We start from the raw sequence: 27,607 nt of genomic DNA on the forward strand, positions 1-27,607 counted from the left end.
TGGAAAACAACAAAAAGAGACCATCATGAAGTCTGTCTTGCTCCTATGCTGGAAAGAGGTGGGGCTTTTGCATGCCTCTATTGTCTTATTATGTGCTTGTGTGTGTATGTTGCAGAGACAGGTCAGCTAACGTTTCCATAGAGGGGGATTGGTCAGTCTCCATGAAATTTGACCAAAGATGGTAACAGAATTTATTAATTGTTTTGCTCAATACCTTTTTTCCTTTATCTGTTGGAAAGATTAAGTTTATATAAGTCTGAAAACTGTACTACTGTAGGAAAGTCTTCTTGCATCAGTAGTCAGCAGAAAGCTTCATCTTCTCCAAGTTCTGTACCTCACCTGTGTTTTATCATTTAAAAGGACACTTCCACTCCATCTCTGCTGTCTGCTGTCAATGACCCGGGAACGCCAACTCAGCTCTTTGATGTGCCGCCGACGACAGGTCTGTTGCACACACAAACATACCCAAATACACACTGAGAGCTACAGTCGGCCTGCTCTCCAGAGTCCCAGCTGTGCACAAACACTTTAACTTCAGCATCTGTCAGGAGCGCTGGAGGAAAATCTATGTTTTTCTAAAAAGGCTGCAGCACTTCTATTGAGTTTCCTGTTTTCACTGTGAGATACCAGTGTTGTTCTGGTCTCTGTTTATTGATGGAGCAGGAGAGATATCCTTGCTTCCCATTCGGCAGAACAAACATTTGCTGTAATTGATGCTGGCAGGAGGAGAAAGTATTCAATAAGAAAGTATTATTCTCCCAGAGGGTTTAAGAAATATATCCGTATTAGATTAAACTGGCCAAGGGGAGAATACTGTAGAAATTATCAGAGTAAATATATAATCTTTCACATTACATGTTCCACGTTTAAGACTAATTCCCCATACCAGTCAGGTACTGTTTGTCCGAGTGAATTAAGTAGAAACTGCTTGGCTCATCAAATGTATTAATGATGTTCCAGCGATGGATGCTCTTTCTGTCTTCATTAGTCAAAGAAATTTAAAAATTGGTCTGCCTTTTTTTTTTTAAACTTACGATGGATGAACACTTAGCGGAATTTATAGCTTCCTCAGTCCTCACAGCCGTAATGACTTATGCAAATTGGAGGTTAAGTGCCGAGATGAGACTGTTCAGCAAAAAAATAAAGGGATGCATGTAGAAACTAAGGATGGCTGAAGGATAAACAGCAAGCACTTGACATTTGTCTTTATTTGTTGTGTGGGATACACTGAATGTGTGTTACCATGGAGTTCAATTAATAAGTCGTACCCTGGAGATATCTGAAAGTGCACATGAAGAGGAAATTAGAAAGATTCTGTGCATGCTTTGTCTTCATCATGCATCTGTACAATAACTGTGAAGTTAAATATAAAAGGATGTGGGTGTGAGCTGTCACAAATGATTTAGTTTGATTTCACAGTGATATAAAAGAGGCAATAAAATGACAGAAAAAAAGATCAAAATGAAGTTCTAAGAAAGAAGACAACCAGGGGATTTAAAAGGCTGCTGTAGTGATGCGTCTTTTTTTGAGGATTTTATCAAAGGCATCAAAGTCCTCAAAGCACAAAAAACCATTTCAGTCATAGTTTTTAATGTGAATGGACTTTTAGCAGAGGTGGACCTGAGTCGTTGTTTTGCAAGTCACAAGTAAGTCTCAAGTCTTAAAGGCCAACAAACCAAGGTGAATGAAATCACTCTGATTGGATCAGCAGAAGAGAAACAGAAGTGAAGAAGGAAAACAAATGGCTGAAGTTAAGATAGAGTGAGATCGAAACAAACTTGTTATATAAGATAATATTATCTTTTTTATCCATTGAGCTCTTTAGCAGAAATACTTCCTGATGGTTTGTGATTTTTCACTAGCACACAGTAAATATGCTTTGTTCATTCACCATTGGATTGTGTTAAAGTGCTTGCTGGTTACCTAGCGTTGTGACGCTCTTCTGGTGTCTTTGTCTAAATGACGATTACAGACAACCATCGTGTTCTGGTGGGAAAGTTATTTCCTGTCGCGCAGGTGCAGAATGTATGTGCTGGTTGGCTGTTGGTTGTACTCTTTGCTCTGAGTTCAAGTGCAACTTTTTGTCTGAGACACGTATGACGTGAGGTGATGCAACAGTAGGCTTTCATTGCCATTAGTTCTTTGATGACAGTTTGGTGTTCCTTTACACTCAAACCCTAAAACAAGACTAAGACCAGTTAAAGACAGGCAAGTCCCAAGTCAAGTTCCATGTCAAGACTGACAGGTCCTTATTCCTAAACTTTGAGTTTCGATACTGAAACAATAATAATGTGCTCTTCAGCAAATGTAATGCCATTTTAACAACTGATTAATGATATCTCAAATTTTAGAATACCACGGATGATTTTTAAAATTTGTTTTTGTTGAAACAAGTTGGTATGAAGTTGTCCAGAACTGATAATCACTCCACAATGGCATACTGAATTTCATTTTATGTTGACTACCACATAGTTTTTGGGCACAGGCAAAACTCTTGGTCGGAGACAGAGGGCTGTTAAGTTTACTGGGGCAGAGACGAGGAGGTCAGAGGTCGAAACGAGTAAGTGGACAAAATCCCACAGTAGCAGGAGAAAGGCAGAGAAGACTGTCTTTCACATTTCACAAAACACCACAACGTTTTGGAAAACACATTTCACTAAATATTTCAACATTTCACAAAACAGAAAAACATTGTGTAGTGTTTTGTAAAATGTTGTAGTGTTTTGTGAAATTTTATAGGTTTTTGACCCTCAGGACCACAGTAAATTATAGTGTTTTATACCTTTAGTCTTTCCATTGTCCTATTGCTGAAACTTCCCCGTGGCACCATTGACTGTCCTAATCTAACCCACTGCCTGATAAGCAGTCATGAGCTGTCTGGTGAGTGGAACTCATCAGTGGCAGATTAATGTCCAGCTGTACTCCCTGCACCATGCTGCGAAAGAGATGAACAAAGGGAGGCAAAGAGTAGAATGACATTGTAAAGAGGGAAAGATTGACTGTTAGTGCCTGGAAATTGGGTAAAATATAGAGAAGGAGCAGAGATTGAGAGAGGCATACAAAAACAATTTTCCTCTGAGGAGAGCGGGATGAACAGATAAGGGTTGGCGAAGATAAAACAGTGACTGACAACAGGTACAGGTGGGAGTGCAACCGTAGAATATAAGAGGGCCCTGACTCTGAATTTATTACTGTGCTTTCGGTGCAGTTGGGGGGTGAACCAGGGTGAGTTACAACATCGCCTGACCCTATTTCAGATTTGACTCCTGCAGAGATGGCCTCAGAGTCACCCCGCAACAAGCACACGTACTTCTTGGACATGAATGAAATACACCACAAACTGGCGGTTCTCTTGCGTAACAAGGGTCCAAGAGCAATGTAAAAAGTTTATACCTTCATCAAACACAGAATGTGGAAAAGAGGTGATATATGGCCCCTGAGGCGAGGGAAAGCATTAAGGATGTATTTAAAAATGAGCAGCTGTTTGTGTGATTAATCATCTTCCCTAACGTGACAACTCTTGCACATGTAATGGGACAACTGGGATTTTGCTCAGTAATTACTGTTTTATTGAAAAATCTATACGTACAAAGAACAATTACAGGTTACAGCATAAACTGTTTGTTTTGCAGTTTATCAGTGTTATCCATGCATCAACACAGGAATTATGTTTTCTGTTCATTTGAGAGATTGGGCATTAAATGAATTTGATTTGCAGAGATATATACATGTATTAAAAGGAGATTAAAAACTGCGCAATGCCGCTGGGAAAATAAACAAAAGAAGAATAAGTACTATTAAAAAACAAACTTTTAGTTCACCTGAAAGTTTTGAATGGCTTGGATACAGTTAGCTACTTTGAGAGTCCAGTTAAATTATATTTGCTCTCCCCACTGGTTGCCTGGCAACCACACACTGACAACAAAACTTCAGGAAGTTACTGTTGCAGGCCAAAAAAAAAGTCTGATACATCACCCCAGTAAAACAACATTTTTTACACTTATGTTTTTGTGCAGGTCACATGAAAAGGTTATAACCTGGCACTGTTTTAGAGGGGCTGGTGGGCAGATTTTGCTAATTGTTTACAATTTCAGGGTCTGTAATCTGATGCCAGTGGGCTCAAAAAGACTTTAACCCAACGTGAAAGAGGCATCTGTAAATCAGTAAAAGTTCAAAATCAGTTTTTTTCTGTTTTTGTACGTGCCACAACTTCCATAAAATGACTTGTTTCATTATCACAATTTGATCCATTCAGTCCAATAACATCTTAATATACTAGAAGAGACACATGATTAAGTCATTCTTTCATCTGTAACTTGATGTTAGCCTAAAAGTAGTGTTCATTTGTGACAACTATCTTGCTTTAGTATCATTAATGATTATTTACCACAGAGTTTATTCTCTGCAATAATCCAAATCCAATGGAAAAATCCCATAGGTTTATTGACGAGGCAACCAGGAAGTGATAACTTGGCTTTCAGAAAAACATCATCCTTGGGGCACTCTATGAACAGGTCCTTACCTCCAATACTGTATCCAGTTCTCTTTAAATATCTATGGTTTCCTCCAGCTATCAATTTTATTAAATTTTGTTAACTTTATAATTTAAAAAAAGTTTTGATAATAACTATGAGCTACACCTTTCACAATACAAAGTAATTTGATTAATTACATTGATAATTGTTAGCATCAATCAAAATCTAGCCAACTTGCTACTTTAGGGACATAAACACAGAAACACATAGGCCTACACAAAAAGTGCAACTTCTTTGAGAATTTAACTCAGGTACACTGTCCAGACTGACCAAGTGAGCACCTTCTCACTGTGAGAGCAACACTATGAGAAAACCATTTGAGCATCGTATTACAGAATGCATTACATCAAAGGACCAAACAATGGTGCGCCCACACACTCAGTTAAGGATCTCATTTTTCCAGAGAACCATTACACTGGAGTTTGATCCAGAGCCAGTGATTAAAAAGAGCTTACACATGGCAGTTTCCTTTTGGAGCCCATTATGGTGCTACAAAACCCCTACAACGGCTGTTGCTAAGTAACTGCTACAGCAACTAATCTTTTCATCATTGCACTAATATTAGAGAGAGCTTTAAAACTGCCAGTCACCACGTCTTAGTTTGAAAGTAGTGGCAACAATATGATGCGCAAGTGTGGTGTATTTTCAATGACAGTGATGATGAAGGAAACAGGAAGGATGCTTTTCTAACAGGTACCTCGTCAGTAGCACTTCAGTGGAGTGGCAGCTCACATTAAATGACACTTGTAGCTCTGTAGGAAGGATTTTATCACAGGATATAATTAAATAGATAAACTATAAAACACACTCACAGTTGGGAAACACCAATCAACAAACAAAAAAAGTGTGAATCTGTTATTAGATGCGTGCAATTACTATAAGCTAACTTGACAGAATATTTTGTCATTTTATTTTTAATTGCATCTCACATTGCACAGTTGTGCCATGAATACTAAAAGCAGAGTGAGAAAAATACAAAAAAAGGTTTATTTGCACAAGCAAAAATACTGTACAACAAAAGCAGCGAGATGAAATGTGCAAGTTCTGATTAGTTTAATCCCTGCACTCTAACACCTCATTGTTCATGCATTTCAAACTTCTGCATTGATGATTAAGCTGCAAAAATAAACAGAATTGAAACTTGAAAAAAAAGTAATTTAACAAAACATGCTTTTGAAGACTTGTCCTTAATACTTTAAAACCTCGCTTTGCTACTGCTGTAAAAAAAACATTAAGTACAGAATACACAGTACACTGTTCGGTGTATTCTGTATTCACAATACACTAATTACACACTATAACTTTATACCGTTACCACTGTACTACTGAAGCAAACATGACGTGAAATATTGACTCACTTGAAATATTACTCTTGACTGACCACGCCTCAATTGAGTTTTTGCATTTTCATCTGGACAAAGATTTTTTTTAATGTAGTGCTTGTGTGGACTGGAATTTTTTTTAGAGCCAAGGAGGCAAAGCCCCATTTACCAAAATACCAGTGTCTGTGTGGACAAGGCCTGAGCCAACATGCACAACATCAGGACTCTGAAACTAAAGCAGCTTACTGGAATTGTATCATTATTATTATTATTATTATTATTATTATTATTTTTAATTTAATTGCAGTTGCAACTGAATTGACAACAGATTTTCTTCGCCGGTATAGTTAATGATGATATCTTTGGGTCATACTTGAATGCAACAACATGCAAGCTGCAATATCCAGCACATCAGAATGATTGATCTCTCCAGTCAACACTGATTTCTCTAGTCATCATGCCCAGAAGCAACCAATTTAAACGAGCAGCCACGACTCCACACAAATAAATCACTTCTAGTGTGACTTTATTTTTAGTCCACGTGCTCATGTTGGGTTCTCATTCTGTGTTTTAACTTCAGTTATATACTATCACGGCACTTTATAACAATTCTTACTTATTCTGACCAGTGTAGTGGTTTAAATCCTGCTTCTCCTTATCACAGTAGTCACAATACTGCTAATTTGTTTTCTCAAAACAGGTAGTTAATTGCAGTTAATTGTGATCACCTGTGTCTCAAGGTGAAAATCAGCCTCTGATTGGGTAGATAGGAAAAAATATCAGCAGGCTCTGGGCCCTGCTGCACTGAATCCAAGGTTATTGCTCCAGTCCTGTCCACCTTCTCTTCACTGCACAGCATACCATACAACTAATAAATCAGGAGGCCTACCATCCTTTGAAAAAAAAAAATCACAATAATGAAAAGTCATCTGCTGTATGAGTCTACAATATATTTCCCTCAAGAGCTGAGCCACATGCTTATGTATGCGTGTAAACTTACATGCCATGCGCTCACACGCACACCTCTGGACAACTGCTGAAGCCTAAATTTTGTCATTTATCTGCAGACTGGCGGTGGCTCTGCGATAAATCACCGTCTCTGACAGATATCTCAGGGTTTCATGCAAGCTCATGAACCTCGCCCTGAGAGAAGGAGCGACTGAGTGAGACATTTGAGTGCTGAGAATATTTTCTGTAAAGCTCAGAGGAGGTTGGGCAACAATCAGAATGTGGACTGGTGTTGTTAGAGGCCATAGTCTGGAGTAAGATAAGTAATATCTCCTTGCAAACATATCTTTGCACTGCCAGGCCTAGCACATTTGGCACCCTAGGCAAGCTTCCCCTGACACCTGAAAATTCTTATTAATAAGAAATCACGATAAATAAAAAAACACAAATACATAACATAAATTATTAATAAATACATTATGTGAGAATTTGCTATTTTATATTTTTCTTGTTTTTGTACTGGATGACTGGGATGGATTTTGCTGTCTTATTTTATCTTACTCTGAAGCTCTCCATGTACGCTCTACCCCACTGGTTTTCTTGTGTTTGATTTTTTTAAATTAAAAAAATAATTATATATATATATGTATATATATATATATATATATATATATATATATTTGATATATTATTTATATATATATATATATAAATATATATATATATATGTATGTATGTATATATATATATATATATATATATATATATATATATATATATATATATATAATTAAATGTTTTTTTGGACTGCCAATTTTGGTGGCACTGGTTCCCATGCCAAAGTCATCAATTACGGCTGCTTTGTCAGTGATTTTAGCATAAAATACTGACGTCAAAATCCACCTTGAGTGGTGGTACGATATGCCACCAGGCGGTGTCAGTTTGTAGCACAGCCGGATGGAACAATTGTTGATATGATGCGCCACCAGTCAGCGAAACGGCACCTGGCAGGGCAGAATAATATGTGGACGGGTGTTATCAATTGATACCACAGCAGCATGGAACCTTTCTTGGCTGTATTATGCGCTGTTAGATGGCGTAAGGTTGAGATGCTGCCAGTAACGACATATTACCAGGAGCTAAAAGGTTCCTATAGTGCAGGCAGGAGGGGTGGTGTGTGGGTCCAACAAACCCTAGACTTTAACCCGTGAGCCCAAAATTCACTTCCTGTATGAATGTTGAGCCAAACCATGATGATTTTTTCTAAAACTAACCACATGCCTATGTTGCATTATTCCAAAGATTTGTTTTTTTTTTTTTTTTTTTGTTTTATCATTCCAGAACATTAACAGCAGATACAGAAGGATATCTAGAGTGTAAAATGTAGACGTGAAAGTCCACTGGCAAAATAGCGATATCTGACGACTTGGGATGAGAATGTGTTGGGGGATGTGCCACTGAACCTGAAAGTATATGAAATAAGAATTGTTTCTGAATGCTCTGGTTTTAGGAGAGATAAAGCGCTGCTTAAATGGTTGAAACAGTTGGAATTTTATAGTATTTTGTTATTCTGATTGAATACTAAGGAGCCAGATGTGTCACAGCAGCACCATGCAGATATTTGCATAATAATTGTAGTGATTAATAAAACAAACTACCTTGTAGCAGTCAATGTATGAAAATGCAAAGCATTGCACTTTAAAGCAGTACAAGATAAAGACAAAGAACATCCCTTATCAAGGTCTCGCCTCTGTCTTTGTTCCAGTTTTAATTAGAGAGCACATCCAGCTCCTTGTCCTCCCTGATGTTCACAGTATCTTTCAGGTTGTTTTTATTTAATTGGGATCGTAGAATGCAATTGTTGTGTCTTAGGGAGCAAACTTTAGGGAAAAAGAGGTGAATTTGTTTTTACCAAAAGGAGAAAAATCTGTTTTGTTTCCTCCTGTTTTAAGAAAAAAAGTGGTTATATTCATTCTCAAGACTTGTCAAGTATTTAACACACTAATTTATAGCTACAGTAATTACACAGTGCATGATCCTTGTATCACATGCAGCCCAGATCTTTACCTTATTTCCTTGGCGTATGTGTAATATGTTGGAGCAGCCACTTTTGAGAGCGTCCAGGCACTCATTAATCACATCAGAGCACACATTTTAGATAAGAAGCAGTTGCTCTGCCCACACATTCAGTTTCTTTCAAAGCATGCCGTTTTGGATCAAGATTATTTGTCAAAGCAAACAACTCTCGAAAACACATGTAAAAGCCAGCAGGGAAAATCACGCCACCTGACTCTGCATGCCACAAGCCAGCAGTACATCTCATTTCTTGATTTGACTCGCACACACCTGGAGGTTTGATCTGTCTTGTCACAAGAGTTTTCTTTTTAGTTTGCACTGACAGGATGAAAGCTCCAACAGTAACTTTAGACGAATATCCTTAGCTTCAGAAAGCAGCAAATTTGCAGGATGACAGATGAGGAATTGAACTTGAGAAGGTATGAGGTGTCTTTGCAGAAGCTTTATCAGTTAGCTGCAACTTAACAAGATAAGTGAACCAATCAAGCATCAGGGAAGAGCAGCTGTGGAGAATACTACAGCGATTGTATAGCTCAGCGTGTAACGCCGAGGGGAAGCTTTGTGGTATTAGTTACCTTGGGCTCGTGCCTGGCCTCAACAGATATGCTTAATCTAACCATATGTGAGCTGCTCCTGTTGTACCATGAAGCATGATGCAGAGCAGAGGCAGCTAATCAGGTATTCCACCGAGCGCACGGCAAAGACGATGAGATGGGAGGGCAGATTTGCATACAGTGATATCCAAATTGTATGCCACTCAAGTACCTGAAGGTTGGACCAACCCAGTGGCCTATATAATAGTCTAGTTTAAAATTCAGCTTTTCTTTGGTCAGGGCAGAAAAGAAGCCAACAGACAGCTGAAACCATAAATATTCTTTCCAAACTGACATAAATGAGTGAAAATTGGACTGTGAGTTTTAATGAAGAATCACAGATTCAAGACCCACAGGAGAGAGGATGAAATAATCATAATAATAATAAGGGTTTGATGTTCGCAATTAGGTCTGACAGTCGTTTGTACCCTCCTGCATAATGAGGAATAATATTTTGGCAATATTCCAGATTATGCTCTGTATTTTATCTGAATCCACAGACTTCTAGCAGCCTTACAGAAGTAACCTAGACCGACCCTTGTCAACCTGCTTCAGACTGCCAAATCGGAGGGAAAGGAAACTGGTGCAATTACGTCAGCTTAAGTGAGAATTTTCTGTCATTTATAAATTTTTAAAGCATTGACATATTTCAAAATGCCAGCCTTATTTATAAAGATATTGCTGTGGTTTCTTTCTATTAGGGTTAGGGTCTGTTTTTCAGATCTGTGTCGGCTGCCTATTAGTGCTGACCTGGTGTTTCTGGTGCCTTTTTCCTGACCTCAAGAGGGGGAAGACGGCATTATCCATCTGGTAGGGATTTTTAATTATTCTCTTGGGCTTTTTTGCAGCACCTGCACTGGTGTAAATTCATTTAGGCAGGTTATAGCAGCTCCTATAGTATGTTTAACTGAACAAACCTCTCTCTGCAGGGCCTGTCGGTTCTTTTCGGTGCCATTCCATACCCAAGCAGGTATGTAAATACAACATTTGGGTCCTCAGATCTTCATCTGGTAAAATTGCACGGGGTTCACATTGAAAACCTGGAAAAGTCATAGAATTTCACTATCACATTTTCTAAGCCTGAAGGTCATAGGATTAATGAAATCATTAGAAGTTATGGAAAAATCCTGGAATTTTGTTGAGTTTAATGAAATTGATATAATAAAAAGGTATAATAAAAAGGTCCTTAAAAGTCATGGAACACTTCTGAAATATTGCCCACGAAATTCTGTAGGAACCCTGATTGCAAAAAAAAGAAGAAAAAACAAACAAAAAAAGTTCAGCAAATACAGAAAGTCTTATATTTTACTTACATCACTTTTCTAACATTCAACATTCTACACACTTTTCTACAAGAAATTAAATGTGTGCACGAGCCTTTATAGTCACGTGTTGAGTTATTGCAAACATTGGACAATACAATTTTTTTAAAAAGATAATGGCTAAAATAAATGTTAATTGAAATAGTCTGGATTTTTAAGGTGGGGTTGTATGAGGTTCTTAGTCAGTATATTACCTGCAGTAGCTGGCAGCCGACACAGTTTGGAGAAGCAGACAGGAAAACCACAAAAACTGAACAATGTACTGCTGTGGATGGTGCAGCAGCAAAATGCATTTCAGCCACCTAAAGAAAGTCCTACCAAAAAGAAAAAATCAGTATCAGTTTAAGCGGACACTATAGTGAGAATATTTTTACTGATTTACATTACTGTCAGACAGACCTTTTGTTCTGCCTCACATTTTCTCAATCGTAGAACTCAACCTTTTACAACCCTACTTGAAAAAATCCGAACTATCCTTATAATGCTTAAATACGATCTGTCCAAAATAAGAAAATTCTAGTCCTATGATGACAATGCTGTTAATACATTAACTTAATCCCCAAATTAAAAGCAGTTTACTTATATTACCAAAGTATATTTGCGACTTAACAAACACAATTTTAAAAATGTTTCACATTCTCAAGAAAATGTGAAACATCTAAATTTATCACAACCTTGACATACCTCCCCACATACCTTCATGTCTTCACTCGAGAGAAAGAGAGAGAGAGAGTGCAGATTGTGTGCAGGAGAGAGATGAAGACAGGGAGGCTCAACCTTGGTGTGGTCCTGAGAGCGATAATTGCTGGGGCCAGAGATGGAGACTAGGCGACTAATGAGGCAAGTCACTAATTAGCTATTGGTGTCACTGGCCTTTCTACTTTCACCTGCCATAGCATGTGTGTGGGCGGGTGCATGTGTGTGTGTGTGTGTGTGTGTGTGTGTGTGTGTGAGAGAGAGAGACAGAGACAAAGAGTCTTGCCAACATTTCAGCAGCTTTGCATTTTTTCATTGACTTAAGAAAAGGTCCAGCCTTGTGCTTTGTTGTTTGTATGTATAAATCCCTTAGGTTGACAATTGGTTTCACATTCAGGTGAGGCGCTGTAGAAGGTCTTTAAAGGTATACTTTGTCGGTTTTCAACCGTCTTTGTATCATAACAATGGGCCTCATTTATCAAACATTGTTTAGAGGAAATTTGTTCCTAACTTAACACTTATTTAGTTATTCTGCACGATTCTAACATTCATCAATGTTTTCTCTGGTATTTGTTCTTAGGTAAGAACAGAATCTACGCACACAGTTTGTGCTTAAACAGTTGCGCAAAAAAATGGGTTATTGTGTTCTCTGTAATTCTAAAGTTGTACCATATTATAGGATTTATGCTCCCCCCCGCCCCCATTGCTGTATCCAGAGTTATAATAGATCCATGCTGTGGATCTAGTTTACATATTTCTGGACTCAAATGTTTTAAGAAAAATATTGTCGCTTTTTGTTTAACTTTAATATGAGATCATTCTGACCGCAATTATGTAAACAGATGAGGTTGCATTGCTTCACACTATAGCGGGAGCATTTATTGCTCCGATGCATTTGGTAGTGGTAGGTTTTCTACCTTTTGAGCAAAAGCCACAGTCCCTTTTCTCTGTTTTCTCTGGTAGTGTAGCACCAATTTTCAAGTATTTGCATCTTTCTTTTGCATAGAAGGCCTAGAATTCTGTGAGATCTCTCTTTATATCGGTGAAATATTTATTTAAGAAGCAGATTAGTTTCCAGTGCTATTACCCACGTTATTTATGCATAGTTACCACCATAGCTGGTCTTTAACAGATAAATTCATTGCCAGTGTAGAAAGATGTGTGACATTCATGTTGCACAGCAAAATGGAGAGTGTTGCCAAAAAGGAAAAAAAAAAGCCTCAAGCCTCAGCCATCTATTCTTCAGCTCTGGAGAGCACACGTCTTCAGCCATTGCCTCCTGGAAGTCCTCCTGCCAGAGTTCAGGTGGTTAGGATCGGTGACACATGCAGCCACTCCTCAGTGGGAGCTACTTGTGGTTCTTGAGGCACTCTCTGGGGAGCCTTTCAAACCCATCAACCAAATGCCCCTCAAGGTGTTGTCTATGAAGACTGCTCACCTCAACATCAGCCAAGAGGCTGGGCGACCTTTGTGCTCTCTTGGTTCGTCATCCAAACTGCTCGTCCCTTAAGGCTTTCTGAGCTCTTTAAGGTTTGGACTGAGCATTTTTATCCTCCATCTCACTGGGGAGAAATGCATGCAACAATTTATCCACCCTCTGGTTCCACACCGACAAAGAAAGGTGCATGTTTCAACTGAAATAAGATAAGAATATGTGCTAATTTGCATTTAGTGTTACATGTGTTACAATAATAAAGTAAAGCAATATGTAATCAACCGCTGTAACCCATGGGCTTTGTGGCGTACAATGGCTTTGTGGCTGATTGGTGGATGTCAAAAGGTCCTCTGTCGTCCACTCGACTCACACATTGTGCATTGTGATAACTCACATGAACTTTTTTTTTTCTAGGCACAATTTTAGTGCCACCCTTGGGATGGCACCCAAGGCCACCCCCTATAGAGAACCCCAGTAATGAGTCCTAAAACCCAGAAATCTGTCGGCATTTTAGCACCTTCGGTTCCCTCGTCTCAAAGTTAATGTTTTTTTTTAATGGGTCTTTGGTTAGAAGCCTTACACAAGGTCTGTGGTTAACACAAGGTCCAGAAACTTTCACGTTTTGTTCTACAACATAAAATATGTCAGTAAATACAACACTTGCAAACTTTGACGCTTTTATGTGTCTTAAAAAAGTGGCTAAATGAGATTACAGAACATCATCACATGGAATTACACAAACACATCTTCACAGCCCTGTAGCAGTGGCGAAGAGACCGAAGTGTAGCTCATTTTAGCCTAGCAGTAGCTATTTACTTATGACGATTGCATTTAGGCTTCAAAAATCCTGAAAGTTAATTTGTTACGATTGTCTTACTGAACAAATCATGTAAGTATCATACATGTTTGTTAACCAGTGAGCTCATTTTCTGCAATGATCCAAAATCCAATGGAATAATCCCATAGGCTTTTTGACGAGAACACCAGGGTGATGTTAGCCTCTGGGTCTGCCTACAGAAAAACATCATCCCTGGGGCACTCTATATCGCCTATGGCAAGCGCCGCTACTGTTAGGCTGATTGTGTATACCCTTTGGGTATTGGGTATATGAGGGCTTATATGCTGGTGGTTTGTCACAGTTGATGCTGCTGCACAAATATGAAGTGCTAAATTGTCACATACTTGGTGAGTTAGTGTGAAAAACTTGAGCTCTTGGCGTCATGGGCAGTTACACAGGCCTAAATGTAACTACTTTGTGTCAGTGGTAATAGGTCTGCCCCCTTTCTGCCTTATCTAACTGATCCCATCTCAAGACCAGGTCATGTATTGCAGAGATGGTCCTCTCCCTACGGAGCCAGCTAGTGTGTAAGGACCTTTAGACATCACTCTTCCCTCCTTCAGCTCCTTATCTCGAGGGCAGAGGAGATGATGAGACCTTACTGTAATTGCTATAGAACAGAAAATTGGAGATCTGCCAATCTGGTTTCCCATCAGTCAATGGTTGGAAAGGCTTTCAATGGCATTGACTGGTGATGAACATGGTTCACCTTTGTTTGGTACAAGGTTTGTCTGTTACATTATCTGTGAGTGACTGCTGCTAAAACCTAAACCGAAAGGATGAAAAATCCAAAAGTGAGACATGCTTTCTGAGTTCATTCCCTACCAGATTTTAAGCCTTTGAAAATTGGAGCGACATCACGTTTTTGTGCTGCTTTTAGATGATTTTCACACGCATTTACACGCATTTAAACCTTTGAACCTTGAGCAAATTGAAGCTAGGAAAAAATGTCGAGGGAAGGCAGATAAAAGATGAGGAAAAAATATATTTATAATTATCATAATTCCTATTTAGAATTACGTTACAATATTATTACAATTTTAAGCACTTTTTCCAGGTTTGTTTTTTAATTTCTGTTTTTTTAGAACTATTATTAATTCATTAATATATTATTTTTTTATTTTTAAACTAATTTTCAGGTAATTTTATAGTACTTTTTACTAATTTCTTGCTAATTTTTAGGTTATTTGTTCTTTCATTGCTCATTGCTATTTTCACGTTTTCTGAAAAAAAAAAGCCAATTTGCTTAGGTTTCAATGGTTTCAAGAAGACTGCAGTAAATCAGTAGCAGTTATACCTCAAATGGCAGACAATATATAGCAGGATTTTATTGCTATTTTATTTCAGTACTTTGGTACAAAGCCATAAAAGTTTCTATTTTTTTATGAGTGGATGTTCACACATCTTCACACGCCTTGCACTGTAACCTTTTAATACAAAGGTGGAACTTGAAATTCACACCATTGCGATCGTCTTAGGGAACATGGCATGATGAAGACGTGAAATAATGAGCCTGGCATTTTCCCTGTGGCCTCTCACACAAAAATTTATGTTGAGAGTGTTCTTGATCAAAATTACCTGGCGCCATCCTTTCCACTTCAGCGATGCGAAATTACCATTCTACGACACTTCATAGGTAGCACAGCTCCATCTCATATGCCTTGTTGCATAAGCTTTGCCTTACACATGAAAACTTTGAAACTGTCCCCCGGACTCCTCAGGCGCTGACTGATTGGAATAGATCTCTGGCATTTTTACCACTGCTTCCTCTCCTTACTGCTCAGTGCAGCAGTAAAATGAGTCTTGAGTGAGGGATACAGAATACTAAACACTCTGAAAAGGTCAGTCAATATCTAATTGCTTTGTCAACTCAGTCTTTATTAATATCTTAAATATTTAAAAATGTCATAAAAAATTCAGAGGCGGGGATAGTCGAGTTTCATCGGGTAAGATCTCATTAAGCATTTTTCATAATGAATGACATCTTTCCTGTCGGTAACAGGCTGCTTAACATGGGAACTCACACCTCCAGGAGAGATCACCTTGTCTCCGATGTGTGAAATGTAAAACAAAGGAAATGAGAAAATGTTTTATCTTATCACGAGGATAAGAGATAAGAAACCCTGCAGCTGCTGTAGGCATAGTAATTCCGCCATTGTCTGCCTCCAACAGGGGAATGTGATAATGTATTTATTTGATGAGATTTGGGTTTTTAAAAAGGTTCACTGTACTCCTTATCTCACACACTAGGAGGAGAATTTGTCTCAATATTATAGGCAGTTTTGGGACCTCTTATTCCTCTATTCCCAAAGATGATAAATTCATCTCTAGAGCGAGTTGCCCTCCGTAGTCCTATCAGCTGTAAGACAAGCACAGCACATGTCCATTGATGTAGTCCAGGCAAGAAGTAGAACCAAGACACCATGCTCTGAGTCACGCACTGAAGAGCAAACTTTGTCAAGCTGGATTAACACTCACAAGCTCCCAAGCAGGAAGGCAATTACTTGTGTTAACACTGATATCCACTGCAACGCCCCTTGAAGGCTGATTTCTCTTTGTGCGTGTCTGCATGTGTGTGTGTGAAGGAGCGAGGGAAGGAGATAAAGAGCTTTCTTGCCTTCTCGCCTAACATGGTGTATGTATCCCATCGAGGCTTGAATGCAATAAAGACAAACAAACAGTAATGAGGTGACACTGTGGATGCGTGTATCTGTGAGAGAGAGAGAGGCTAATTTGCACCTCTTGAGCACTCGATGACTCCATTTTAAACTCCATTGCATTGAAACTATACACTATGAAGAGCTATGAAGCTCCTTTCAATTAAAAGAGAGTGTGGGCAAAACAATGAGCAGTTCTGCAAACTAACCGGTAATTGAGGTTTGGAGGTCCTGGTTTAAAGGTGGCCTTCAGTCTTCAAAAACTCAGCTTTTTAGGAAGTTTTTAGCCTGAGGATTATATACAGTTGAGTTTAGTGAGCTGGTTTTGAAGGGTTTTTAAGGTGGTAGATCTGTAATGATGACAGCAATATGTTCATTTGTGTTTTGGGGAAATGTATTTATAGTGTCTTTACACATGGGAGTTGTGCCTGAAAACTTGCCAGACATAACCCCCCCCAAACTTTCCCCAAACATACTTTCAGCTGCGGGAGTGTTCTTTTTTTTTTACACCCGTCCCAAACTTCTGTGCTCACTTTTTGTCTCATGTCGCTTTTTTACTTCAGAGTCACTCAGATGTTTCTGCCGTGTAGCAAGGTCACCCCTACCAGCACCACCACCTTTATTTATCTTTTTAGGCCCCCACACTGGCAGACCGCACCCTCACACACACCCCACCTCCATTTATGCACATCATCCGCTCGATTCTCTGCGTGCGTGCTGCCCTGCCCATGCTGGTTTGATTGACAGCTGATGATTGTGACTGACCTTGGTGAGTTATTTTTCTGACAGAGTCTGAAAGAGACATAGAGACAGAGAGAAAGAAAGCAGCGTGTGTGTATATTAGAGACTGATACAACCACTGAGAAACAGGCAGAGATGAAGAAAAACAGAAAGAGAGGCAGACAAGAGAAAGTGTGACACAAAACAGAAAGAGGAGCAGCCACAACAAGAGAGTGAAAGAAAAGAAAAGGATAAAAAGTGAGACAGAGAATTGAGTGCACATTGTAAAGAGTACACTGGCTGGTGTGTGTTGTGAATTTCAAGCTGTGTGCTGGTGCAGTCGAAAGAGTGTGTTCAGGAGCTGCTGGTCCAGGGGAGGGTCTCCTCAGAGGAGAGTGCACGACTATGGCCACTGGCTGAATAGCCGTTGTGAAGCCGCTGGCCCACAGAGCCATTAAACACTACAAAGCCTCTTAATCAGGCTGAGTCTCCAGGGGACAAAACATACAACCTCGACCTGGAGCGCCATCAAAGCCCAGTCACACCAACACAAACACACACACACACGCACTGAAAAGCTAATTTTCAAAGTGAACCTAAAGAAAAGCTTCGGAGTTGAGTCAAGGTGAGAGCTGAAAGTTTGGAAGGACAGTGTTTGATTTTTTTGTCCTTTTGTTCAGGGATGTTGGGTCAGGTGGTTGACATTTACTTTGAGGTTTTACTTGAATGAATTATGAAGAGTTTTTGAATAAATATGGTTTCATCAGCTCTGAATCTGAACCCATTAGAAAGATTACAGGATTATTTCAGGCTTTTTTGTGAACACCGGTGGAACAATCCCTCTCCCCATTTCTTTCAATTTGAAATGACAAATTATTTGAACAAATCCCTTTTTTAGCTCAGATCACACCACTGACTGAGCAGCTACCCCAACCAACCACCGAGAGTCACAAGTACAGTGACAAGGGAATGATCCCTCAATGGCTTCCCACTATCATCACCATGTTGGAAGCTGGACACACTGCTGCAGAAATTTGACATGGTACTGCAAAATGTCTAATGCCCTGTGGACTAAAAAGTTTTTCAGATTTCAGATTTTGGTCTTTCACGTTCCACTTTTCTAGTTCCCTTTCCTGGTTTCCCTATTTATCTTTCACGTTCCATTTTTCATGTTTCTAGTTCCCCTTTTTTAAGTTTTCCCTTTTATATTTCTTTTTCCCTTTTTAAAAAAATCCAGTTCCCCTTTTTATGTTTCTAGGTTTTTAAATTTTCTTTTTCTGTTTTTATTTTTTAAAATTTTTAATTTTATTTTACTTCTCATTTTTACATTTATAATTCATTTTTTTCTGTTTTTAGTTCCCTTTTATGCTTCCTCCCCCATAAATATCACTTGATATATATATCTTATTTCTTGTTTTCAGTTTTTGCTGGTTTTATCTTCCTTAAGAGTATGATGTTTATGATTACATTTGATTAATTTGTTTGTAATGAAGAGGACTTTTTATAAGCACCTCAGCTTCCTTCTTCCCCTGCAGGCCTCCATTGTATTTCATTCACTAATACGTTTTCATTGTGCTAATTAAGACTTTTAAGAACCCCCCAGTGCGTATAGCCTCTTTTTCTCCATCACTAATCATCTTAAACTCACTGCAAGGAGAAAGAAAAAACATTGTTTGTTGTCGACTGTTTGTTTAATTCAGTGTTTGCTTGTGCAGCAAAGAGAGTGATGAGTTCCAAATGATAAGACTCGGAAATTTGCAAGGTTCTCAAAATAAGTTCTCAAACTATTTTTCTCAACAGCTTATTCTGAAAGTACTATATACACAAATCCCCCACCTCTGCCTCCAGGTTCATTTTTCCAACATTAAACAAAAGTATCTCACAAAACACACATTGCATGAAACGAATGTCTCCCAAAACACTAAAACTCCCGTCTGCTCCTGAACACCAGAGCTGATCTCTGTTCTTTTCAGATATTCTCTGTGCTGTATTGATTGCACACTGCAGGTAATCTCCCTGCTTCTTCTCGTGCTGTGTTCATATCTGCGCCCGGAGATCTTTCTCCACAACTGACAAACAAGGAGCAATGGTGGACACGACTCAAGCTGCTGCTCTGGCTGATTTTTGGATGGTGTTCTTGTAATTGAGATGTTTTTAGAGAAGTAAACAATCATCACAGGGATGTTGAGACACACCGTCCTCAAACCTATTCTGCAGCTAGAAATATCTGGCAGCTCGTGAAGCTGAGGACGTGTTTCCTGTTCTGGTCCTATTATATCCTAATGATGAATTCCTGCTAATGGTTAGTCCCTCCTGTGCTGCTCTGTGGTGCTCACAATGGGCGTCTTGTTAATTGGCCTTTTGACAGTGATGCCCACCCACCGGTGGCCAACTGGGGTTTGATAAATGAGGTGCTCACTTTACTTGCACTCCCTCCATGCTTCATGTTTTGAGAGTTGAGTGAAGTGGGTGTTTGTTTGCCATGGCGCTTTATGAAAGGCGAAGTACGCTTTGATGCACACGACCACTTCAGGATGAAAAATAGATTGTTTGTGAACTCCCTGTACTTAAAGGAAAACCCACGTGGAAATGATTTAAGGCTACTAGCAGGTACCTTTGCATATCTGGAACTAGATTGTCGTTCGTGATGTATATTCATCTTTAAGGGTCAAATGAGCACAATGTAAAATAATCCAAGTCCGATTGCAGAATATTTCCCTCTTATATAAAGCTTCAAAGGTAAATGCCAGGTGCTTTTTTAAGGCTCAACACTTTGCTCTTACATTCAACAATCATATAAGGACAAGTCCATCACAAAAGAGGCAGGGATAACAGTTTCTTCACCATTAATAAGCCTTGGTGGACCAGAATGCAATTCTGCCCAAAGCTCCCAGACTTTTTACCTGACCTACATAGCAAACCAAAAAGTTTCACGCTCTTCTCTTATTTTTCAGGTGGTGTGTTATGTTTCACTCTGGGAAATGTGGGAAACCAGAACTTAAAGGCCCTGACAACCTACTTTCTCAATCCGCTTCTGACGGTGAGTACATGAACACACAGTTTTCTGCCAAAGTTTAAACAGTTTTGGTTAATTCACATGCAGAGTTTTTGGTATTTTTGATGCAATCTACTTAATCAATATTCAGCAATCCTGATATCCAAATACAACCTCACTTGTGGGGTTGTTTTTGTTCATGTTGATAGTAGTGCTAATTTTTGCTAGCTGTTGTTTTTTTCTTATCCCTGTGTGATTTTTTTTAGTTTTGCTCATAATTAGTCAACTTCATCTTTTTCTTAAAGAAAGTTTTTGTTGACTAAAAGTTTGAGTATTTTAGTCTTTGTTTTCAATGAGTCTTGAGTAATGAGAATGAACTGTTTTAGTATAGACTTAATATTGTCTTTTATTAAATTTAATTAAATTTTATAAACAAGTATTTAAGATTTAAAACCATGTTGTCAGGGCTTTAAAGTTGCAGTAGATGAAGTGGGTTGAGAGAATTTCGGTGCACTAAGTTTGTGTCAATTGTATATCAAAATGTATCTTCCTGCTAACGGACAAAGTAATTAATACTGCAGAAATGTGGATGTAAAGTAATGACCTCCAGGGGGCACTGAACTACCAAATTAACCTCAGGTCAATGCAATTTATGAGACAGAGTGCATGGATTCCAGACACTCTCTTGTCATTTCAACGCTCATCTCACCAAGGTTACATTATTTCATATTTTCTGGTATGAGTCCTTTTACAATAGAAACTACCTTCTCTGTCCTCTCTGTGTCCTTGCAGGGAATATTAGTTGAAAATATGGCTGCTTTTGAAACTTTTGAGTCTGGAAAATGTGCAAGTAGGAGTAGGTCAATCAATATGCCCGGCATTTTTTTGGCCAAATCCTCTTTTAGCTCCTTGTTTTGCTTCATAGGCTTGTGATCATCATCCCTGCCTCCTTCTCTCCTGCGTGTCTCTTTCAGTTTACTTGTAATTTCGTCTTGTACTCCACTTTTCTCTTTACACTGTGTTTATTTCCTTGCTCGTGCTGCGTCTCAGCCTCTTAATGGATTGATCTAAGTGCTCTCCCGGTGCTTTGCAGCTGCTTGTTGTTCTTTATTGCAGCAGAAGCTTGGCCTTAAGGCAATGTAGTTCCTTCTTTTATCCCACAGTGGGCCAACGACTGATGCCCTTGATGAGATGGCCCTGTTGCACTCAGACTCATTAGCTAGCAGATGTGAGGTGTCACTGCATATCACAGCATCAGGTACTGGTGGACACCTTTTTTTGCCAGGGTGTGAATAATATATCAGATTTTGTTTACAGACTCCTCTCTTGTCAGACATTATGCAGTCGGCACCAGACTTCCACTATCTGGCGCTGTACAAACTTGCGAGCCACCAACTCGCCTGAGGACAGATAACACTGCCAGAATACTTCCAGTGTTCTCTATCACCTTGCATTCAAGTTTACAGTCCCCTAACTATACGTGGTGACACCGCCCTCTGCAAGACATGCTGGGAGTCGCTGCGTAGGACGTGTCACCGTGTTTGATGTTATCTCGGAGGACAATTTCAACAACAGAGAGAGGTGTGTGTCCTCTGGCCTCCCTCCAAATCCTGTTTGGATGGAGAAACTGATTAGAGCATCCCGATGTGAAGAGTCCAAATCAGATCATGTTTGCCGCTCCCAGTTTGATTAGGGATTAATTGAAATAGGAACCAAGTCTCCTGGGAGTTGCGTGAAAATAACAAGGGTTACAAAGCTACACACACTTCACCTCCCTCTCTGTCTCGCTTTATTGCTATCTTTGGTTTGGCTATCCCGCCCTAACACACTCTCATCAAAGATGGAAGAACAAAACAACTAGCATGCATAGTCATCCATACTAATTGCTCATACTAATACGCTGCTGGCTTGCTTAAAATATCCTACATTTGGCTGACTTCAATGCCTCAGTGTTTATTCATCTCTGCTTCATATAGCATGCCTAAACTTAACAGGGATAATAGAGATGCAGGGCATCCTTGCCTTAAAGTTGATTTGTTTTGAAATTATGGGAATAATCTTATCATCAGTTTGTTGCCTGGTTTACAGTTGCACAAGAAAAAAAAAATCAGACATAGACTTGAAAGTGGAGTGTACTGTTGTAAGAGCTAGTTAGCTAAACTTACTGCAAATAATAATGGAACAGACAAATGCACAGTTTAAAGGGACACCTCACCCCCATATCAAAAATACATATTTTTTCCTCTTACATGTAGTGCTATTCATAAGTCTACATTGTTTTGGTGTGAGTTGCAGAGTGTTGGAGATATTTGCTGTAGAGATTTATGCCCATGCACAAATATGGCACTCAGATTGTGGTGCTCAAAGCATCATTAAGTTACATTCTAACTCAACAATAATGTCTCTTTACAGAAATCATGACCTGGTTACTCAAGATAATCCGCAGACCTTGTTGTGAGCAGTTTCATGTAGGAACTATTTTCTTTCCACCAAACGTACTACCAAAAAGAAAGGAAGCATGCATCTACTTATTGATGAGAGTCTCGTGATTATGAAGGCACAAGATGCAAACATAAATGGCATCCTCCTTGGCCCAAGCTGTAACATTGGTGAGCTAGGTGGCGCTAGGTGAGCTAGTAGTAGATCCACGCATCTTTCTGCGTGGTGAAAATGGTGGCAGATGTACTTCATAAAGTAAAGTAGTTCCTACGATGTTACATAAAAAAATTCTGTGGATTATCTTGAGGATCTGGGTCATGATTTCTGGAAAGAGACATTGCTGTTGAGTTTTTCAAATGCATTTTTTGTTGCTTTGACCACCACAAGCTAAGTGCCCTCTAGTTCCATTTTATTCAAGAGAAGGCAGACATCTCCATGGCTGATTTCACCAACACTCTGCAAATACACACACAGACGAAAAAATCTAGACTGATAAATACCACTACAGTTAAGAATATATCATTTTGATCTTGGGGTGAACTGTCTCTTTAATCTATTGCTTACGATTTTGCTCTTGTAATTGTTGTTTTTGGAGAGCTAAAAAAGGACATCACTTTCTGAACTTGTATGTACAGCGTTTCACTTTTATCAAAGCCCCATGAACATCAGTTCAATGTGTGGAGTAATCAAAACTCGACCTGCCATGCCTTGGTGCTTAGCAGGGGGCTTAGTCAATTGGCACGGCCTTAATCTTCATCACTGGAGATGAGTTAATGAAATCATAAGTTCATATGCAGTAGCTCCAGTTTGGTTAGTTGTTTTTATATTTATTCTACTAATTTGCATCTCGACAGCTAAAGTCCATAATCATTATTATGTATCACTTAGAATAATTTTCATGTTGTATAACAAAGACACATTATGTAACAATTTTGTAAAGAATAGCACCTAACTGACTTGATATAAGGGTCTGTGTGCGTCCATTAAACGCCCATCGCCCACATCCATTAAAAACTTGATATAAACAGCAGTTGGTCTAAGTGCTCTTGAACAGTCACTGAATAAGTTGAAACCTTTCCGACCTCCTTTCCCCTCAGCAGGGGTGATATTAGTATTGTATTACACTGTGAGAACTGCCTGATGCTCAGCCATTGTAAAAGGCTTGATTGCTGTCGTGCCGTTTAATATGGGTCTACAACCGCCAGGGTTGCTCCATAAATCTCCCTCGTTCAGCTGCTTCTGCTCCTCTGATCCTCTGTTCTCCTTTTGATGGAATGCCATTGACCAGAAACATTAATAAGAAGAAGTGCTTTAGTCACGCCCCATAAAGTTACGCTTTGCAGTCGTTAGAAAACACTGGGAAGAAGTCATTTGTCGTGTTTTTGATGTGAATTCTATCAGACAACACATAGTCCAACGAAAGACACGACAAGCAAACAATTTGGGTTCTTTGAGATGCCAATATACATATTTGAAATCAGGATATATATTTTTTTGTGATTTTTTTCAGCATGATTGGGTACAGTACTGGCTGCATGGTTGATGATTTGCCATCTGCAAATTAGCATAGCCAGCTTCTGTTAGCAGAGAGACATTTGCAGTGTTAAGTATGTGTGTCTTGGTAAGTGAGTTGCTGTCTGAGCTTTTATTTGCTGCTTGATATCTTTGAATTTGCATCCTCAATGGAGGTTTTATTCTGAATGCAGACTGTCAGTATGAATGGCTCACACATGTATGTATTCTCTCCAAGGACTGTGGTACTTTATCCACTTACCTCCATCTATTTCTTCCTGTGTCTGTGTATTTGTATGTATTTGTGTGGCTGTGTCCTTGAGGCCTGTGGACCTGAGTGTAAATGTGAGGCTGTGTATTAATGTGTGTGTATGTGTGTGTGTGTTTCTCTTCTCTCTCTCAGGACGAGCAGTCCCATCCGTCTTCTGTGTTCAGTAATGGGGGCTCAGAGTGGCTTGCGCTCGGCCCCCTGATCCGTCCTCATTTGGTTGGCATTTCGTTACGGGCCAGACACTCTTCCTGTGACACGGAAAGAAACTCAGACTACCCCCTCCTTCCTTTTCCACCTGCCATCCTCTCCACTATTTCTCTTTCCCTTCTCCTTGCTTCTTTCTCTCTCACTTTGACAGAAACAAACACACACAGACATACACACAATTTCTTCCCTTGTCTGCATCTCAGCTTTCTCACCACAACCACAGGATGAGGCAAAATGAGGACAAATTGATATGAATCCCAAGGAAAAGAAGCCAGGGGGTAAAAAAAAAAAAAAAGAAAATATGTAGCAGCGCCCGTCTGCAAGGCAACTGTAAGCATAAATCCACTGATGTACTGCTGTTCACTCTGTAAGTGCGTCCATTCCTCATTATGATGCCCATATAACGGGAAGAACTTCTAGGACAACCCAATGTCACCCACCGGCATCAGATGCTGTGGATCATCTTTGATTTTGAATTCACCATCAATATAAATTCCAGATAAAATGATAGAAATTTAATTTCAGCTCAGTGGCTTCTCAAAGCTTTTCGGCTCTGACTGATGTCTCCATAGTGGACTTAAAAAGGGGTATGCAGCACAAATAAAGCCGTATAGAGTCAACCTGATAAAAGTGATCTGCCTTGCCTGGCCAAGGATAATGCATACGGGCGGTGTGCTGCAATGCACGCTGTGGCTGAATACCCTGTGGCTTAAAACAGGAGCCGACAGCAGCCCCATCTCGGTTAAAGGCAATTCCCCTTCATAGTGGTTCTTTAGCCCTGAGCTGCCGGGTCCAAAACAAAGCCAGTCAATCTAATCATGAGAAAAGGTGAGCGGGGAGGGCGGGACAAAGAAAGAAATGGAGGGAGGCAGAGAAAGCCTTCCTGTGTATGTGTGTATCTGTGCACAAGAGAGAGTGAGTGGGAGCCAGGGCTTTGCTACATCAATCCTATGAACTTGGAGGCCCCTGCTTGGCTCTCAGAGGTGTTTATGTGTCTAAAACCCAGAATCATCCTGTCCACTGCTCTCACTGTCTGAGAGAAAAACTGTGGGAGACTCTGTGTTTTATCGGCCCACTCTTAAACCTCTCCTGTGTTCATCTTTGCTGTATGTGCATCTTCATTTTTGCATATAGTACCTGCATATAGAGTGCAGTGTTCTCACACAGACCCACAATTTCATCCAGTAAAAATTCTATGTACCCTTTAAACTCCTGCGCACATCAGCGCATGCACAAAACACCCTCACAGAAGCATGCACATGCACACTTTTTGGTTTTCTCTGCAGCACATGGGAATAAAGGTCCATTGTGTAGGTGTGCTAGGTGAGGTGAGCGCTCAAGTCTAGTCAGCATAACATGGCTTCGCCGAGCTGCTGGATAGCCCTACTGCTGAGCGCTGCAAGTACAGTACATCTCAATTTGTTCTGGGGGGGATCAAATTCTACTGCCTTGCAAATCTCACCGAGCAGCAGGCGAAGCACACGATGAATAAATGGAGAACTGTAGGAAATATAATAGAGCTGTGTTTGAACCACTAGAACCCAAGCGGAGCCTGGGTATCTGTATCCATAAACTATCTGCGGGGAGTCTGTCCAGGTTGGATGCAAAATAAATCAGTGTGATTCAGCATAATTACAGGCTGAAAATCATGCAGAATTGCTTATGATATTCACATCTCTTTGTAGATGAAAGGAATATTTGCTGTAAACATTGCTGTATAGGTGAATATTAAAAGTTTCTTCTCCTCCATGGATGACAGTTAATATGAGTCTGAAGCCTTATTAATAATCACAGCCTTCTGATGGATGTTATTAATCTTTCATTCAGAACCGACCTGAGACAGAAAAGGATAAAGTCCTTAAAGGTCTGGAGAAGGTTGGAGAGCAGAGGTCGAGAAAGGACAGCTCTATCCTAATTACTGTCATCAGTCACTCTTGCCCCTTAATGTATTTGATACTCTTCAGGAAATGAAAAACCTCATCACTAATAACTGATATCACCTAGCTGAGAAGGACTTTCACTAAGCAAGACATTTTCTTGCTGGTGTTTTATCACATTCTTTTCCCCTTCAAGGTGGTCAGAGGTGAAATTAGTCACCACTTGTTTGTAGAAAGAAAAGGGCATGTTGACAAATCATAGTATAGTATGTCGCCTGAAAATTGATAAAAACATCATACTAGTAGTACAGTATGTCGAAAAGTGTCAAAATATGACATGTCAAAAAAAGGTCTGAAAACCACTCATTATTGCATGTTCAGGCACCTCATTGTAGAATATGTCGGAAAAAATGACTAAAGACTTCAAAATATAACATGTTAAAAAAAACGACTGAAAGTATACAATATAGTAGGGGAGAGTGGGGTGATTTGAGCCAGTTTTTACTTGAGGCATATTTTAAGTAAGGGTGTGACAGATATGTCTCCAACTAATTGACACATATATTTCAGGATGTGGTGCATCCCATGGAAAAATAACAATTCAAAATAGATTGTAACTCTTCAAAAAAAGTTGTCTCTCGGCTCAACTAGCCCCTTATAGCATGTCGAAAAATGGTCAAAAAAGTTGTGGTTCCTCATGTCCAAAAGAGTCATAGCATAGCATGTTTAAGTATTGTTTGGCATGGCATGTTGAAATGGTCCAAAAAGTCAATATTTAAAATGTTTTAAAGTCTGAGTAAAGTACGTTAAAAGCACCATACTTTAGAATGTCGAAAAATTGTTAATAAAGTGATCCCTCCAAATGCTGAAAAAAAGTCACAGTACAGCATGCTGAAGCAGTTTATAATATGGCGTGTTGAAAAAACAGCCCAAAAGTCAATATTTTAAGTGTTTTAAAATCATTGTATAGTATGTCGAAAAAATGCCATTATTATAGCATGTTGAAAAATAGTCGAAAAAGTCATGTTTCCAGATGTTGAAAAGAGTCATAATATAGGATGTTTAAATTGTTTTTAGCATGGCATGTTGAAAAAAAAATGGTCCAAAAAGTCGATATTTAAATTGTTTTAAAGGCAAAGTCTAGAATGTCGAAAAAATGCCATA

General features: G+C 39.3%; 1 long non-coding RNA gene across 2 annotated transcripts; it reads left to right on the forward strand.

Moving 5' to 3' along the window:
• LOC121960673 lies at nt 1–27,363 on the forward strand. 2 transcript variants are annotated; one of them, XR_006106998.1, is made up of 7 exons: nt 1–181; nt 361–442; nt 9,975–10,077; nt 10,176–10,284; nt 10,404–10,444; nt 20,097–20,182; nt 24,492–27,363. It is a non-coding gene; the product is annotated as an uncharacterized LOC121960673 (long non-coding RNA). The 2 variants fall into 2 exon arrangements; XR_006106997.1 differs by lacking the exon at nt 1–181 and having other exon boundaries at nt 202–442.
• The last annotated feature ends 244 nt before the right edge of the window (nt 27,364–27,607 follow it).

This window comes from Plectropomus leopardus, chromosome 21 (assembly GCF_008729295.1).
Source record: "Plectropomus leopardus isolate mb chromosome 21, YSFRI_Pleo_2.0, whole genome shotgun sequence".
NCBI classification, from domain to species: Eukaryota; Metazoa; Chordata; class Actinopteri; order Perciformes; family Serranidae; genus Plectropomus; species Plectropomus leopardus.